We start from the raw sequence: 6,000 nt of genomic DNA, 5'->3' as shown, positions 1-6,000 counted from the left end.
GAACTTCCTACAGCACAGAGAGAATGTCTTCTACATCTTAACTCTTTGGATAAAATGCGCAAACCTTCTTTGGAACACACTAAAATTATACATAAAAAAAGAAAATAATGGCATAAATCCCACATTGGTAATAAACAATTTCAAGTTGGTGATTGGGCACTACTATATGATTCCAAATTTAAAGATATGCCAGACAAGCTATAGACAAGATGGTTGGGTTTGTATAAAATTAATCATGTCTTTGAAAATGGAGCTATCCAATTAACTACCATTGATCCAATGCCTTTTAAATTATTAGTCAATGGTCATAGACTCAAGTTATATAAACAACCCCAAACAAAAGAGGATTTCCTACAATAGTTTCAACGGCCAAATTCAAATACAAACTAGGTAACTCTTCTTGTAGTCGAAGGTGTTAACCTTTTTCCTACAACTCTTCAACACTAATTTCTTTATGCATGCCCATAATAAAAAATTTATGCCCACATAAAGTTCCAAACTTCTCCATTCAATTTCTTATTTCTTCTTTATCCACCTCATCTCATTTCCTTACCTTCCACCCACCCTTCTTCCATGTCATCATTTTCCAATGCTTTCTATAAACACCGCAAGTTTTTTGACATATGTTGTCACTGCTGATGTAACTTTGGCCACCTTTTGGTATGTGTGATGATCAATTAACAGGTATAAGATTTTCAAATTATTATTCATTTATAGTATGCAAATTTTGTTGCTTATATCTAATACTGCATTCTTTATATTATGGTGATGTTATGCTAGTTCCATACCCTGTACTAAGTTTGACAATTGTGAACACTTGTCCATATTTTGTAAGGGGTAGGAAAGGTTACTAAAATCCAATGACATTCCTATTTATTTGTAAATATTTTTTTTTCCAAATCTTCATATTTCCTTTATTGATGGAATTCAAGTGTCATAAGTACACAACTGTCTAGGTGTCGTACTCCTTATTCTTAAATGATTTCTTATTGTTAGGATATGATGTGACCTATATTTAAATTTCAAGTGATCTGAATCCCATTTTTGGATGATTTTCACACACATCCATGATTTACTCTCATTAAAGTCATATTATTTCTCATAACAAATCATTATGACATTAATTACCTATCAAATGAAATGTGAAAATGGGTTTGTAAAACAACAACAAAAGAAGCCTAAATTCATAAGGGGGAAATAGTGCAAGCAGTGCAGATAGTGAAAGTGTTAAGAAGAAATGGATGGACAATTGCAGTGATGACAACCAGTGGAGCATACCATTTTCCTCTTAGATGTAGAGGCGGTGAGGAGATTTAATTCGTGTACCTGGTTAGGGTATTTCTTAAGTTTAACTACATTTGATGAAGAAGAAGTCATAGAATTTACAAGACATTTGATGAAGGAGAAGTTTCTATATGTGGTTTAACGATGGTTGCTACAAAAGAGCAAATAGTAGAAGTAACTAGGTTATTGGAAATAGGAGAACATTATCCTAATATGCATGAGGCAAGATCAACTAGGGCTTAGTTTGTCATACCAACTAATCCTCAGTGGGATATTACCAAGCAAGGTTGCAAAAGAATGTCTCTTCTACCACCATACAATGAGCTAGCCATGCACATTATTAGGTACCTCATATGTGAAGGAATATTTTCATATTTACATGCACATCATTTTAAATTGCTCAGTTGTATAATGCATAATAATCCAATAAATGTTCCCAATTTCTTGTACACTATGTTATGTATTAGTGCTTAAGAAACCCAAAAGGGAAAGGATAATTTTGTCACCCATCATGCCCTAATTAAATTACTCATAGAAGGGATTTTTCTCCCATGTCATAGGTCAAATTTGTCCAAGCTAAAACCCTACAACCCCAGGTTGCCCTTAATGAACAACCCAGTGAGGAGAATGTAGTTCCCACTGATGAACCTATTGGGCAAAGCACTCAAGATGTTGAAGCCAAAAATGTGCAAGGGAATGTACAAGAGAATGTGCAAGAAACTGTGTCTTTACTTGTTCAAAAAACCTAGAAATCTACCTCTAGCTGAGCAAAGAGAAAATAGAAATTGCAAGAAGAGATCTCTACTCCAATAAAAGAAAAGCCAAATCCTATAGTCATGAGGCAAAAGAGAACTAAGATGGGTCCTACAATAGTTACTCCTATAGTAGAGACACCAAAAGGAAGAGGTAGGCAGAAGGCTGCGATACCAGAAGAAACACTTGTAAGAAGAAGTCCTAGAATGAGAGGAAATTTTTGTGAAGAATCCACTTCACCCAAGCCATCTACTAAAGAATCCAGTAAAAATTGTTCTTGATAACTCTCCTCCTCATCCTAAAACTACAAACATTCCTAAAGTTAATGAAAATTAAAATGATACCTCAATAGGCCAACCAAGTACTTCAAGCTATAGAGATGACACAATTCCTTAGAAAATTTATCCAAAAATTGGCCTAGCTCCCTATAAATCAACATGGCTTATTGATTTTGTAGAACATTTATGGAGGGAATAGAGAAAAGGAAAAGAAACCATGAAGAGGATAGTGGTTCCATTACCTTGTAGAAACTCCTTTTGCAGTTGTTTGGACAACATATGTTTGTTGTAGCCCTATGGGAAGAAGAGAGGAAGAGAATGAAGAAATACATAGTGTCTCTAAGTGCAAAAATTATAGATTTGAAAGAGCAATTAGCAAATCAAAAACAAAGGATGGATCATGCCCTCAAATTGGTTGATCAAGCACTTGCCTGTAGACCACCACCATGGATTTATGGTTTGTGTTTAAAGGAAATTTTTTTTTTATTCCAACTTATGCTAACCCTTAAGAATATAAATGCAAAATTCAAATCAGCCCAGGAATTCTATGGTTTATACCAAACTTTTTCGTCCTGGCAATAGAATTTTCTCTGTGAATTATATGTACACAATTTTATTATCCCATTAGAAACCCAATGGAATCCTTTACTTTATATAGGGGATATACATTTGAGGGCTTTGATGTCCTAGATGTATAATGAAGCAAACTGTGATAGGAAACTAAATAATTATAGAGACAAGGAAAGAATAGAGCCCTTGCCATTAAGAGATGAGAGGAGTAAACCAGAAGAAGTTCTTAGGGACTGGTTTAGATTAACTTATGGGGATAAGAATAAGGGAGTAAGGGATAGAATCTTTTCTACCAGAACCAAGGCCTATGTAGATTATGAGAACTTACCCTACTTTTCCTTCCAAAGAGCCATGGTTGTTGTCAAAAGTAGATGGGCTAGATTACCTAAGACACTTAAAAGGTCAGAGCCACATAGTCCTATCAATTTGGAGGCTACCCTTCACCAAGCTCCAAAGTATCTAGAGTTAGGGAAATAGGCTAGACCAAAACTATGGTGCACACTCACTATGCAACCTCCAATGACCATGTGGCCCCTATATGATATTAATGCTGACAGACTTGACAAGTTGTAGGAGGACAACAAAAGGGAGGTTTGGGAAAGAACACGAGGATTCTATTATACCTTCAAGAGTAGCAGGAAAGGAAGGACTAGAGTTAGGGAATTTAGGTCACTGACTAGGAAATGTAATGCTTGAGGACAAGCCTTAGTTTACCAGGGGGAAGATGATGAGGCTAATTATTTCCTCTATTTCATGATAGTTTTAAACACTTTGTTGAAAAATCTATTTTATTTTCATCAAGACATTTGTGAACTTATGTTTACATAAACCAATGATTAACCCATGGGTAGATAGTATGTCATTTTTTTCCAATATTAAATATATGATGCAGTATTTCATATAATCATCAAAATGTGTGTCCGTATATTTGAATTTAATTTGATAATGCTTATTTGAAAATATCTCTACATTATAACTAACCTATTAGCAATGAAGTTGAAGATGAAAGAATTCAAAGATGAATGTTGAAGACAACCAATAGTATTCAAGGAGAAAAGACATTGAGGTTTAGCCATGGTGGAAAAATCATAATGGTACCAAAGGAAATGGCTATGAGTATAGAGGAGCTATGAAGACTTACTATTCTTTGTATTTATTATTATGTCAAAGTAGTTGTTTAGACTTTATTATTCTTGCCTTGAGCCATTATCTTTTCTTCCCACCTTGAGTTGTTATCTTTCCTTCTTTTTTGCCTACGGATTTATAGCTAGTTTTTTCCTTTTTTGTTTTAGAATAAGCATAAATCTTCTATTTATAGGGATGAGACCAATTGTGTTAAGGGTTAGAAGAAGAAAGTTTATGAAAATAAACTATTAACTCTTGCAGTGAGTTGTTTTTATAGTTCTATGTATTGTTCCCATGTAATGAATTTTTGAAATATAATGAAATAGTTTTTGGCTTATATCTTGTGTTAGTAGATTAGTAGAAGCCAACCAAGAGGGCCCACTTGGGAGGTGGATTAGATTAGAGTAGTATAGATTTATTTTCAAGTATTTCTAGTATTGTAGGTAGAAGTTGTAAGTTCCTTCCTATAGCATCATACTTTGTGAACTTTCTTGCAACATTTGTGAGAATAGTTATAGTAGATGAACTGAGTGGGAATATATGTTAGCATTTCATTGCATTTCCAATATTCATTTTAGTAAAGAGTTAAGCATGTTAGTTTCCTGTAGCAATAGTGTAGGTTCTTTTCCTTGCATTTTACTTTTCGACAGCATAAGCATAATGACTCATTAAGAGACCTAGTGCACATATTGTGCAGGCCATTTCAAGTATACGTCCCTGGGTTGACAAGATTAAATGCACCTCATAGTGGGAAAAATAATCCTTAGACTGAATACACTATTCCTAAGCATGGTCTTCAGCATGATTATTATACACCTATTGTGAGGTGGACCAATTACTTTGAGGCCTAAAAGAAAAAAACACTTCAAAAATAAAAATAAAAATTTACTATCTGTAAGTGTGTTTACTTTCTACAAGTGTGTTTGCTTTAAAGTTCTGTGTTTTCTTTCAGTCATGTGTTTTCTTTAAAGTTGTGTCTATCTAGACATTTCAATCTAGGGGTTAGGTGCAATCACGAATCTTTCTCAACACATATTATATATCACTCTTTTTGGTTTTGACTTTAGGGAAGAGGTATTTCTTAGTCAAAGCATTCAGATGATTTTGTTTCTTGTACCAACTAAAAAATAGATATGGCTTGCACTTGTAATGGACTTGCACTTGTAATGGACTTTCAATCTTAAAATTAGAGTTGTAGATCGATAGCTCTCAACACTTTACAAAATTTAATGATTGACTATCTTGGTGATTAATCTAGGTTGACAATAGTAAAGGATTATCCAAACTTTTCAATTCAAACAAAGGGTCCTCCAATGAACTAATAAGATCATTTTCTAGTATGAGAGTTTCCCAAAAGTTCAATAAAGGAGGAATGTAAGGGTTATCAGACTGAAGAAAAAATATGGGAGACAACACAAATGCCTTGGTCACATAATCTAAGAATGGTTAAGGTATAGAAGAAAGTAAATAATTGCAAATGGTGTTAAAAATAAATATTCCAGAAGATCCAAAAGGTAACCAGACAAAGGGGATATGCACTCCAAAATGGCTATCCACCATCTATACAAAATGCTTTGAGGAAGAATCAAGTGGAAACACATGATCTCCACAAAGAAAATAAAAATAGATTACCAAGGACTCAAAAAAAAAAAATCTAACTTTTCAAGAACCCTCATAATAGATTCTCTCATTTGGTTAGATAGTGATTGATAAACAAGTTTTATGAGGATTCCTAACGAATGGACTAGTAGAGTTAAAGATTTTTTTTGAATTGCTAGATACTCATGATAAACTATACCTCGAGAAGTCAAAGGAAATGAATACACTCCACACACATTGAGCTTGAAGATTTGATATTCTAAACTTTTGACTATCAAAGAACTTGAAAGTTGCTTGAAGTGTTCAAAATTTAGTTGTCATTTGACACATGTCGAAAGAATGCCTTTTACATTTCTTCATTTTTTTTGGGGATATTTTTTGTGGTCTCACA

This window comes from Cupressus sempervirens, chromosome 1 (genome assembly GCF_028749045.1).
Source record: "Cupressus sempervirens isolate cs-2001-9-10 chromosome 1, ASM2874904v1, whole genome shotgun sequence".
NCBI lineage: Eukaryota > Viridiplantae > Streptophyta > Pinopsida > Cupressales > Cupressaceae > Cupressus > Cupressus sempervirens.
This window is presented reverse-complemented; position numbering follows the sequence as displayed.